Source organism: Nycticebus coucang, chromosome 7 (assembly GCF_027406575.1).
Source record: "Nycticebus coucang isolate mNycCou1 chromosome 7, mNycCou1.pri, whole genome shotgun sequence".
Taxonomy (NCBI): Eukaryota; Metazoa; Chordata; class Mammalia; order Primates; family Lorisidae; genus Nycticebus; species Nycticebus coucang.
This window is the reverse complement of record NC_069786.1, coordinates 26,270,951-26,283,305: the sequence shown is the minus strand read 5'-3', so window position 1 is coordinate 26,283,305 and position 12,355 is coordinate 26,270,951. Positions and strand designations below refer to the sequence as shown.

The 12,355-nt window shown below is 47.2% G+C and overlaps 1 protein-coding gene across 3 annotated transcripts in view; it reads right to left on the bottom strand.

Moving 5' to 3' along the window:
- Positions 1 to 10,602, bottom strand: part of MGAT5 (alpha-1,6-mannosylglycoprotein 6-beta-N-acetylglucosaminyltransferase) — a 353,367-nt gene extending 342,765 nt beyond the window's left edge. For 2 of the 3 annotated variants that reach the window (XM_053596771.1, XM_053596769.1), the window contains exon 1: positions 9,693 to 10,602. The gene's annotated coding sequence lies outside the window, so the exon portion shown is untranslated. The remainder of the gene's footprint in view (positions 1 to 9,692) is intronic. The other variant, XM_053596772.1, reaches the window with a different exon arrangement.
- Positions 10,603 to 12,355: the final 1,753 nt, after the last annotated feature.

Sequence of the window (12,355 nt, the reverse complement as noted above, 5' to 3'; positions counted from 1 at the left end):
CCAAGCAGAAATGTAACCACATTAGACCAATTTGGTTCAACTGTTGTATACCAAAATTGGGAGTTGTTTTTCAATTGTCATGAATCTTCAGGTGGAGGGTCACATCACCTAATGTGCCTGGATGAACCAAGCCGGAAATCATGGATGGAACCTAAGCTCTGGACAGAGGAGTGGGGCCGAATTAAAGAGTGCACAGCCCATGACAGAACCCAGGATCCAATCAGACTAAGCCTTGACATTACCCCACAGCAGGGTCCAGTCAGAATACATTTCCTGGCATCACCCCATCACAAGACCGTATCAGATCACACTTCACTACCCCTGACTATAAAAACCTGCCCCAACCCCCAAATCTGTCTGGAGGAGACATAGTTGAGCCCCATTCTGTCTCCTTGTCTTGGCTGCCTGTATGGGGAAACCCAATTTGGTTTGGTTACAGAAACACATAGTGCCTTTAAAAACTCCATTTATACACGGCATGTGCTAACATCCCAATGGCCGAAGCAAATCACATGACCAATCCTAGTGGGGAGCTGGCCTAGTGGGGTGGGAGTACGGAGAGAAGGAGGAAGGACCACAGAGTTATAAGGCAAAGAGAGTGGATATGGGAGGCCTTTAATTGGAGCCATTAGTACAATCAATTTACCGCAGGCAATATTTACAGTTTATCATCACCCTGGCAGAAGCACAGAGATTTTACATTATTTTACGTTTTTCCATTACCATTTCTCATTTTGCTTTTCCATTATCACTTACTTGTAAGGCAGAAGTGGAGAGTAAAAAGGACGCAGGCTTTTGTACCCTGGCTCTACCACTTCTGGCTACATGACCCAGGGCAAGTTTCCTTTGCGTGCAGTTTCTCCATTGTAATATCACAGGACTGCTGACAATGACATAACTAGACCAAGTAAAAGTGCTCAGCTCAACATCTGGCCATAGCAGAACTCAAACTAAATGTGTTCTGCAAATAGTTGGCTTGAATATATTCAAAAAGGTGAGTAACAAGGAAACAGGTAAATTTCCTTTTAGAAAATAGATCCTTTCCATAAAGAGTAAAGAATCATTTCCTTACCAAGCGTTTTGAGGACTGTGGTAGGCCCCCCAAACAAGTTTATATCCTAATCCCTGAAACCTGTGAATATGTCACCTCACAGGCAAATGAGATTAAAGACCTTGAAATGAGGGGAGGTTATCTTGCATTGTCCCAGTTGGTGTAATCTAACCACACCCTAAAAGCAAAGAATCTTTCCCAGCTATGGTCAGAAGAAAAATGTGACAGACAGACAAGGCCCCAACTTGATGCTGCTGGTGTTGAGTTGGAAGAAGGGGGTACAAGCCTAGGAATGTGGGTGGCCTCTAGAACCTAGAAAACATGGGGAAATATATTTTCCCTTCAAGCTTCCCAGAAAAAAAAAAACAAAAACAGATAACTTGATCTTAGCCAGTGAAACCCAGGCTGGACCTCTCACCTACAGAATTAAAAGAGAATAAACATGTGTTGCTTTAAGCTACAAGGGTTGTGGTTATTTGTTATGGCAACAGTAAAATGACAACATGTTCTTAAAATATTTCTACTAAATACTCATGATGAGGAAATAGAAAAGTCTCTCTTGAAGCTCCTGGCCTGGGAGGAAGAAATTCTAGAACCTGGAGAACACTGTCCAGGTATGACATCAAAACTGGAAAACCGCACCTGATCCTGCCTACAGAGACAGGTAGAGAAAAGGCACTGTGGCAGTGTACGCAACTCATTATCATGGAGAACACTTTGTAGAACAATAAAATAATAGTCCACAGCCTCTCTAAGGGTCCTTACCTACAGCTGCAACAAGTAGGTTCTAGGGAGAAAGCCACATTAACAAAATCCTTTCATAAAAACTTTCTAGAGACTCCATTTAACTGATGGCGACTCCAGGTATGCAGCTCCAACTCTGACCACGGTCATTTTTTTAAGACAATGTGACAATAAAGTAATAAGCCTTAGTGGTGTACACTCACTCACATACACACACACACACTGAATCCCAAAATCCCAAATTGACCTTCATGAGCTCACGAATTGTGCTCATTTTGAGGTCCAAAAATTTCTACAAAAAAGACTGATTTAAAAAAAAAACAGAACTCTAAAACATCACAATGACCAAACAGGACCTCAAAATTAGGACCACACCTAAGAATATTTTTATTTTTTATTTATTTTTTTATTTTATTAAATCTTAGCTGTGTACATGCAATCGTGGGGCACCATACACTGGTTTTATACACAATTTGAAATATTTTCATCAAACTGGTTAACATAGCCTTCCTGGCATTTCTAAGAATATTTTTAAAGATAAAGATGCTAGAGTGGGTCTGGGTGTGGTGGCTCATGCCAGTAATCCAAGCACTTTGGGAGGCTGAGGAGGGAGAATCATTTAAGATCAGGAGTTTGAGACTAGCCTGAGCAATGTAGTGAGATCCCATCTTTACAAAGTATTAAAAAAAAAAAAAAAATGGCCAGAGAGGCCTGCAGTCCCAACTATTCAGGAGGCTAAGGCCAGGTTTGCTTGAGCCCAAGAGTTTGAGGTTTCAGTGAGCTATGATAATGCCACTGCGCTCTAGCCAGGGTAAGGGGGAGCCATGGGGGAGGAGGAGGAGAAGCACCAAGCTGCTAGAATAGGTGAGTGTGCTGAGTGCAGCCAAGGAGCATGGGACCTTAGCATAGGAGAAGCTAAGTGACTGGACTGGATCACCTGAGAGTTCAGAAATGGGAATCAGACAGCACAGACCGCACCAGCCTGCAGACAGCCACCTGCCACAGCTGGAGTTCACTCCTGAGGCCATGCTGCCTAGGCCCTGGAACTTCCATCTGTGCCTAAGACAGTTCCATACTTTCTGAGTTTTTTTTTGTTTTGTTTTGTTTTTGTTTTTTTTTTTGGAGCCAGGTTTTTGTTTTTTTTTTCCTTTGTTTTTTTTCTTTCTTTTTTTTTTTATTGAGGGGCGGAGAAGGTGGGGCAAGCCTAGGGAAAAAAACATTCCCTTGCTAGAGTTTATTGAACATCAGAATTGCAAATGAGGAATGGTGAAACTATAGAAAAAAGTTGATCATGTTTCCCCAAGAGAATTTCATTTGTATACAATGTATAGTGAAGATTGCCACATAACAATGTTACCTTTAAACCTGAGAAGCATAACAATTAAAAATCAAATTAAATGTATCATTCTTAGATGGGGAGATAGAACTTTGTGACAGAGGGAAGGCAATCAGATGGACAGAGGGCCATAAAGCCGTGTGAGCAAAGGAATGGGGACATCTCATGATTAACACTCCTGGGGGATGGGGACAGGGGAAAGTGCCCCCTCTCCTCTGAATCCTTATGTGGTGCTGCCTCTAACTTTGTTTGCTCAAAAAAATTATGTGAGCAGGGGTAAAGGAAGCATCTCAAGCAGAACCACCAAAAACCGTGGCAAAGGAAAACAAAAGTGCACACGCAGCGTGAGGCACAGACTGCTTCTCCAACAAGGTGCACAAGAGAAGGAATTGGTCCTTTAGAAAACCGTTCATCGGCATGAACACTAGTGAATAAAAAATTGGAGTTGAAAATGACAGATGATTCAGAAACAAACAAACAAAAAAGCATTTGCAAGGAGACTAATATCAAACTCCCTTATTTTCAAGCACCATTGTTTCACACAGAAGTGGACATGAAGGCGTGTGAACAGAATTTGGCCCTGCTTGTGGCAGGTAAACACCTCGCCATGTCCCAGGGCACTGTGCCACCTTACCGTAGAATACGACGAGACTGGTCATCTTCTGCTCTTTGAATCTCAACTTCCCAAGGGAAAAAAAATAGCTGCACTAAGGGAAAGCAGGTTACTTCTTGGCCAAAATTAAGGGCCAGAGCTTTTAAACTCTAAACAGGCAAAAAAGAACATCCTAAAAGATAGTATTAAAAAGGGTTGGCTCTTCCTAGATAAGCATTTCAGCTGTCTGCTACAGAAAGTCTACAAGCAAGGGCAAAAACAACTTCAATCTTTTCTCAATCTTTTTTTTTTTTAATTAAATGAGGAAATGTCATTTAATTTCTTTATCCTACACCTCCTTTGCCACACATACAGTATTAAGGAACATTAGAGATTGAACAGATCTTTGGAGCTCATTCAATCTCCCTTTCCTTCCCAACATAAGAACTAAGCCCAAAGTGGCCATATGGGCTGAATTAATGTGTTCTTCATTCACATTTTCCTTTATGTGAGACTGAACTCGACTCTCCTGCGTAAGCCCTGACCGGGCCTATGCTTTAAACTTCTCGAGCAGCTAGGGACTATTATTAACCAGAAATATCTAGAATCAGGAGCAGATGAGAGTACTGATGTGCCTGGTGCAATCCTGGGCACATGAGAGGAATACAAGAAAGGAACTGGTCCTCACTGGTATACCCAGCAGGAAAATTCCATGGTCCCAATTGTCAGAGGAAACTTTGCATGGCCTCTGCCTTCTTCCTAGGATTCCAGAGATACTCTGAGAATGTCTTCACAGGCAGCCTTTATGGGATCTGACCCTGATCACCTAGGTCACCTCTTGCCCACCCACGATTCCAGTGGTTCTCAACCTTCCTAACGCTGCAGCCCTTTAATACAGTTCCTGTGAGTCACGACCCACAGGTTGAGAACCGCTGCACTATTCTAAAGAAAAGAAACCAATGCTGAGAAGGGCCAGGTGCCCTAAGACACATGGAATTCATAAGAGTGAAATGTGAAATCCAGCCCAAACTGTACCTAATATTCTTAAGATGTCACACTTAAACAGCGACATGAGGAAGGGGACCCTTCACTGAAGGGGACATAAACTGCTTAGATTCTTAGTCAGGGATGGGGAGGGAATTCGGCCACAATGACCTACTCTCTACCACATTCCAAGGGAAAGGTGGGTGTGAGCACACAGTAGGTTCTAGGGAGGAGCCGACACCAAGTAGCCGGACATCCCCCTCCTAGATCATCGCTATAAACAAACCACGCACTCATCTCTTATTAGTTGTCATCAACTGTTCCTGTGGGACTCGGGGTCGGAAGTGAAGCCCAGCTTTCCTACTGCCGAATGTTGGTGAGACTCTGGTCAGTATATCCACATGCCTCTCTGCACCTCTGTGACCTGAGCTAGAAAAAGAGGGATCTCCCTGCAATACCTGCCAACCCTAAGTGTCTAAAACTCCCAATCCTCTTGGGTTAGAAAGTAGGTGCTGGCTGGTACAGAGCATGTTCATCAGCCCTAACAACTGTGCAGAGTCCAGCTAACATGGGCCCTAGACTGAGACCGCCTGCCTTCGAATCCTTGCTCAGCCACTTGCTAGCTTGTGACTTTGGCCAGATTTGATAATCTCATAATGCTACAGTCCCACTATATACCTGGGAATAACCACAGAATCTACCTCAGGGTTTCAGTGACGATTACATGAAATATCTGCAGCACAATAGAAGCATCTGCAATAATGCCAATTACAGAAGGTAAATGTTTTCATCACCATCATTTCTATTTTCTTGCCCACCTGTTGCTGATGCTTCTCCACAAAGACATGAAATCTCTACGATGATCACCCGCACAACACACTCAAGTCAGGGTGGGGGGTAAGATGTGGAGGAGACCCAGCACTATGAAGAGTGGAAGGCTTTCTGTGCGGGATAATTATTTTTTAAAAAAAGCATTTTAGCAGCATAACAGAACTTCTCAGCAGTCTGTGCACAGAAGTGTAACAGTAAGGAGTGAAGTTAGAACAAGAGTGGGCAGGTGGCACATGTTCCCCCAAGGGCCAGCCATAAAAACCACAGAGGGATGCAAATAAATGAGGCTGCTATTTTTCTAGGGATAACCTTAAAAAGCTGACTTTTCAAAAGTAAATCTTTCATAAGCACCAGTACTTAACTATCAGTAACAACAAAGTACTAGGGCTACACTCACTCCTGAGTTCACAGGCAATAGGGTACTCCTTAGGCATTAGAGGTAGCTGCCCCAGCAGGGGCCAAGGTCTAGCAGGTATTAACGTGGGTCTGGCAGTGAAGGTGACAAAGGGATGGATCCTCAAAGGCAATTGCCAAACCCAGCCATAATAGCTCATAACCCTTTTGTGCCCATTTACATGTCCAGATTTTGGGGGCTAGACAAAGGAAGGCCCTGTGCTTGTTCCCAAAGATTTTGTGTTTTGGCAAAGAGCTATGGGATTCTGAAGGAAAAAAGAAGTGATTCCTCTAATCCCTGCCATGCACATACACAGCCTTCCAGATCTAACAAAGTCCAGGAAGTATGTGCTTAATTGTGAGAATGAAAATATAAAATAAAACCACCCAAATGGTCAAATAAGGCCCAACTCTTCTCGCTGAGGACATGGTTACAGAACTACGGCTCCTGGGACCCATCTTGGCAGCTTTCCAAGAGCTATTAGTTTGCATTAACATGCTGAAAGAGAAGGTCAGATAAACTAAAAGTGAGAAGATAATTTAGAAGGACATCTGCTTAGCCAGCACCAGCTGAGGGAGCACACCTTCAGCCAGCATCCCGCAGCAATCAGATTGTTGATATTGACACAGGACAGGACGTGAAACATGTATCAGGATATGGCTTAGATTAGAGACTTTGAGGGTTGGGGAGATCTTTACTCAATTTTAAAGAGAAATTTAAAAGTATAGCTATCTTCTGGCTATGAAGAGTGTGACTCTATACTTCAAAGAGATTACTAACTTTAAAGGCAGCCTGGTGAAACTTGCACTGACAAGCTTCCAATGTTTATTTATTTCTCACCCAATCCTCTCAATTGTCACCCACGTGGCAACTCACAGTGTGAAATTATTTCTTCTCTTTTTAAAGTACCTGGATTGTGGAACATATACACCTTCCTTCATTCAGAACTACTCATCAACCACTCACCTGGACCAGGGCCAGACGGCTATGACACTCAAGTCCCCAGCATTCTGGATGACCAAAGAGTGGGAGAGGAGTTGAATTTTCCAACCTGGATCTTAAAGTGACTGCTTTTTCCAATTTCCTAGACATCTTTTCTGGGTACACTAGTCACTGTCTGTCCCCTGCCAAAAATGAGCTGGGGTGACTCTGAAGTGACTTATTCTGAGATGTGTGGGACAAGAGAAAAAGTCAGATCAAATGTTAGAGTGACATCTAGAACAGATCCAGAGAAGTCATACTTCTCGGGGGAGGAGCCAAACATCTCCCCCTCAGCTAGAGTCACTGGGGTAGGGGAGGGATTCTAGCATTTTAGTGCTTCAGAGGCCAACTGGGCAGAAGGCTCGTTGGTTATTTTTAAACTGAAAACTGAATGAAAAGGAAGAATATTTGGATTCCTGTGATCTCATGAGGTCCCTTCCAACTTCCAGATTCTACCAGAGAATCTGCATATGCACATAAATATGTACACCCTTCTTTGTAAAAATACATACAGATGTGTGAATATACATATTACAGGAATGCTGTATTCACACTTTAAAACACAAAGCACTTGAAATGCACACTACTGAAATCAAAAAGCTTATCAGCTGCTTTGCAGCAGGGCCGAGGGCACACAGATGTCATCGGCAGAACTGAGCAGGTCCCCAACCCATCTGCCATTGCAGTTCACCTTAAAACAGCTGGAGACTTCCAATGTCAATGCAAATCCTACAAATCTCCAAACCAGGACTACAGACTACTTCCTCCTGGTGACTCCAGTCACAAGTGTCCCAAACCTGTGAAAGCAGGATGAAACAAAGGAGGAGATGAAAGAAAACCCCCAAACCCTGTACCCAGGCACCCAGCCCTGCCAGAGTCAGACAGCTTCCTTCTCTTCTCCCAGTCCCTCTGCTCGTCACCTGGCTTTTCAGAGCCTCTCCATTTAAGGCTGACTACATGCGTATTTATTAATAGTTGGTAACCAGACAAAACTAAAACGGCCTCTAGAAATTACAGCTTTGCTCTGACCCTACTGCCGAACAAATCTGAGGGTGCCCATCTCGATTCTGAACAATAGCAACAAAAAGAAGGGAAGGAGGGTGCAGGTATGTTCATCAAGACAGATTTGAGATGATTTGTCCTTCTGTGATTTTCCTGGATCAGACAAGGGAATTCTGATGCAGGGTCAAGGCTCAGGGTCGGGAGACACAGGGGTTACATGGGCGCGCGGGGTGGGGGGCGGGGCGGTTATCTCTCAGAGTAAAGCCAATCAAGTCGTTCAGGTCCTGACAATGAACTGAGGGGAGTTCAATTCAATGAACTAGCTTCCCATTTGCTTCTCTTTGGAACGAGACGCCAACTCTTACTTTGGGTATGTTTACCAGTGCGACGCTACTATCCCCACCCCCCGAACCCTGTCCCCTCCCCAACTTCACAGCCTGACAAGTGTCAACCTCTTTCCTAAGTGGGCTGCCAGTGCCCGGTGCCGACAGCGGCGGCCAACCTGGGCCGTGCCAGGCAGTCAGTGCCAGAAGTACCGGGCCCAGACTTCGACTGGGCGTCTCTGAAATCCACACACCTCGCCTGGTTCCTGCAGCTCCGAGGAGCCCAGCGCAGAGTCTGTACTGCAAACGCCTCCGGACAATGCAAGCGCCACCCCCTCCCTTTTGAGCTCTTCCTCGCCGCGGCTACCAAACCATGGCTTTGTGTGCCACAGCAAGTATGTGAGCGAACGTCCCCGGGCTCACACACCCACTTCCACTCGGCCTGCTGGCTGCCCAGGGTCCGTGAGCTCAGCGGACGCAGTACTGGCGGGTCTACCGGATAAGAGACTAGCCAAAAGGCCTCCCGCCAGCCGGCCGCAGGGAGCAAGCGATGATACCCACGCCCCCGATCCCAGCCGCGAGGGCGGCGGGGAAGAGCAGCGCCATGGAGCTCAGCAAACTCCAGGTAGGGAGCCGGGGACGCAGAAGGGCGGCAGGCTGGGGCAGCGCCCCCAACTTGCGAGCCCCGCCACCCCCAACTTTGCAAGGCACGGGCCCAGAGGGGGCCGAGGAGCTCGCTACTCGGCAGGAAGTTCCCAGGGCCTCACTGAGCATGCTCTGGGGGAGTGAATGCGCGGGTGTAGGCTCTGCGCTCACCGCAACCTCCCGGACCCGGCAGCAGCGCTGAGAGCACAGGAGGCATCGCGGTCGGGTAGGCTGTCCCCGAGGAGCCGGGATCGCCCCGGGGCCTCCTCGATCCCCCGGCCAGAAGCTCCCGCCCGCTGCATCCCTCCTCTGGAGGGGCCCGGAGCCAGCCTCCCGCCTTCTTTCTCACCACTGGCTGGTAGTTGCGCCTGCCCTGCGCTCCCGGGTCTCCGGGACCCCAGTGGGGCGGATACCTGCGGCGTGACCCCCTGGGCTCCTCCGCTGTTCAAAAGCCCATCTGCCATCTCTAGCTCCTCGCTTCCAACCCTCGCAACCGGAGCCTCCTCCGGACAGTCTTTGGAAAGCCTACCCTCCTCTAGCCAGAGGGCCTGGGGGGCTTCAGCCTCTCCTCGGGAGGGTTGCCCCGAGCAGGTGGGCTCCTTAAGGTGCGACCCCCGGCTACACTCTGGGATCCCGCACCACGGCCGCAGCCGGGGCACCCATGCAGGCCCCCAGCAGCGCCGCCCCTAGTGCAGGTTCTGTCCGCCCGCTGGCTCCAGTTCCCCGTGCCCAGCGCTGTCCCTTCTGCGCGCATCTCCCCCAGAGGATAGCGAGCTCCGACGCGATCGCCCGGACCCAGCAGCTCTTACCTCCCCGTTGGGCCGCAGCAGCAGCCAGAAACGAAAGCCGACCGCCGTGTCCGCGAGGCCGGAGGTGCGGCGGGGCGCGGGGTCTCGGCGCCCTGAGCCTGCAACGCGGGTACCTGGGCTGGATCGCGCCTAGGGCCGCCGCCGCCGCCGCGGGAGCCGCAGGGCCGCCGCGGAGCTGGCCGCAGCAGGGACGGTCTGCAAACTCCCAGCCCTGGCGGGCCGCGAGCGGCGCGTCTACACTCAGCCCCAACGCAGCAGAGACGTTCCTTTGGGGGCTCAGTCAACCAGGGCGGGAATCAGTCCGCAATTCCTTCTGTCCTCCACTGCCCGACCTCACCAACTTCAGTCTGCTTCTGGGCTCAGCCCATCTAGGAGGCAGGGATTCCGGCCAGGAACGTTCGGCTAACTCCCCGCCCCCGGCGAAGCGCTCAGCCAATTCGGAACGCCCCACCTTCTCAGGGGCCGTCTGCAAACTCTCAACCCTGCAGAAGAAAAGACTTCAGCCTCTCCATTCCGCAGCCGGAGGGGAGAAACCAGCGAATGAGACAGTCGGATCTCGGCCATAAAAAATACTCTAGCAAGGTTAGGGGAAGTGCGCAGATGCTGATTCGACGATGCCTCTTCCAAGGTTCTGCAGGCCAAGCCTCTAGGAATCAGGGGCCTTCCAGCAGTGAAGCCCAGTAAGGGGGAGACTGTGGTCTTAACCATCTCGGGGTGCAGACAACTGTAAAAAAGTCCTCAGGCTCAGTTCACTCCTTCCTAGAATAGATTATGTAAAACATTATGAGTTTCTGCCACTTGGTTTGGTGACCTTGGGCAAGCCACTTAACCATTTGATTTTAGCTTTACCGATGAGCATAGCAAAAGCTGCTTCATGAGGTTATTGTGAAGATAAAATGAAATATACATAAAGTACCTCCCGATATCTGGTGCATAGTAAGTGTTCAATAAGTGATTCCATTCTTCTGGCTCTGCCCTGCTTCTACCCCCGGGATTTTATGAACATTCTGGAGCGCTAGCTGAACATTCCGCTGTTGAAAACTCAAAAAGAAATAAAACACACTCCATGCCCTCAAGGCACCACAGAGAACACTGACTGACCTGACATTAAACCCAGCCAACCCCCAGGAGAGAGAAGGCCACACGTTCTCATCCCTAAGCGTTATGGATCTTTGCTAAGTAGTATGTGAAATGGAGGGAGAGTGGGCGGGTGGGTGACCAAGGGTGGAAATGACGGCGGCAATTTCCAGACCCCACAACCAGTCACTACATCCAGACCCTCTGAGGGTGCATGTTCAATTTCCCCCGACCTTTCTTACAGGACTTCTCTGCCCCATGTCAAAGCCCTCTCTAGGGTCATCTTTCTTGGATTTGGATAACCTTCTCACCTTTGCTCTGCTGTCCACCCCTTCCCAAAAGAAGCGTTTAAGAACCAAGGATCAAGAAACGTTTAGAACATAGACACGATTTAGTCCATCTCCCTCATTTTGTGAGTGATCGAGTCAGGGAGGTCTCCTAACCCCAGCACCTAAGTAGAACACACTTTGTGCCTCTGTTGCACTGAGTGAGCTCAAGGCTCTAGACACGTTAGGTCCATCCTGCCTTCAACTTCAACCTCCTTGAGGAAGTGGCTGTAACACTTGCTGACCAAATTATCAGCCACTTGGATCCTCAGCTGTCAGAAACTGTTCAGGTCCTGCTCAAGAACCACAAGGAAATATGTATGAGTAGGATGACTTGTCTTCATAAGACCTTTTGGTAAAATGCCAGCAATGTTCCAGGGCACCTATTTCCCTCTGTCCCTTGGAAGAAAATTAGTCGCCAGCTCTCTTCGGGAGCCAGGAAGGAAATAGAAGAAGGGTGACATCTGGTGGCCAGGACTTACCGTGCTGGATATGGGTCCTGCAGATTTCAATCATAATAGATTTGTTTTGAAGCTGAGTTCCCCAGGGTGGTTAATAATTGTACCACCTGGTTGCCTAGAGATTTCTGAAATGCATAAATCATTTAAACTTTGTGTATCCACTACTACAGAGGATATTACACATGCTCACTATTTCAGAATTCTTTTTTTTTTTTTTACAAAATATATATGTATATACAGAGAAATAAAGTATAAGGATATAAATTCATAGGTATACATATATATGCATTTCCTATATTTTATTATATATTCTATGTATTTAATATACCGGAAATGCCTTCGAGAGAGTAACACGATTTAATGGTTTTTCCGCAGAATTAAGATTGTAATTTACATTAATGATTGGTGGAGGACATTGCTTATAGACATAAAGACCTTACAAGGATAGAGTTGTATGTTTCATTATGTCCTCTCCAGAGAGTTCATTACAAACTTAAGAAGAAAATGTCCCAGTGGAATTTCAATAATGAAAGTCCTGGCAGCTGATGGTCAAGGTCATTCATACCTGGTGAACAGAGATTCATCTTTAGCATTTCCACCACTTGTGAACAATGGGTGTTAGGTTATAAGAAGAAAGAAAGATGTTTGGGATTATTTCTCAACAATGCAACAGCATCTGCTGTCATTGGTAAGCCACCTCTAATTGTATTTTTCCAGACATATTTGTCCAGTGCACAGTAGATAATTGCTCAGTTAAAGACATAGAAAATGCAACTCTGACTGCACATCAAGTACAGTT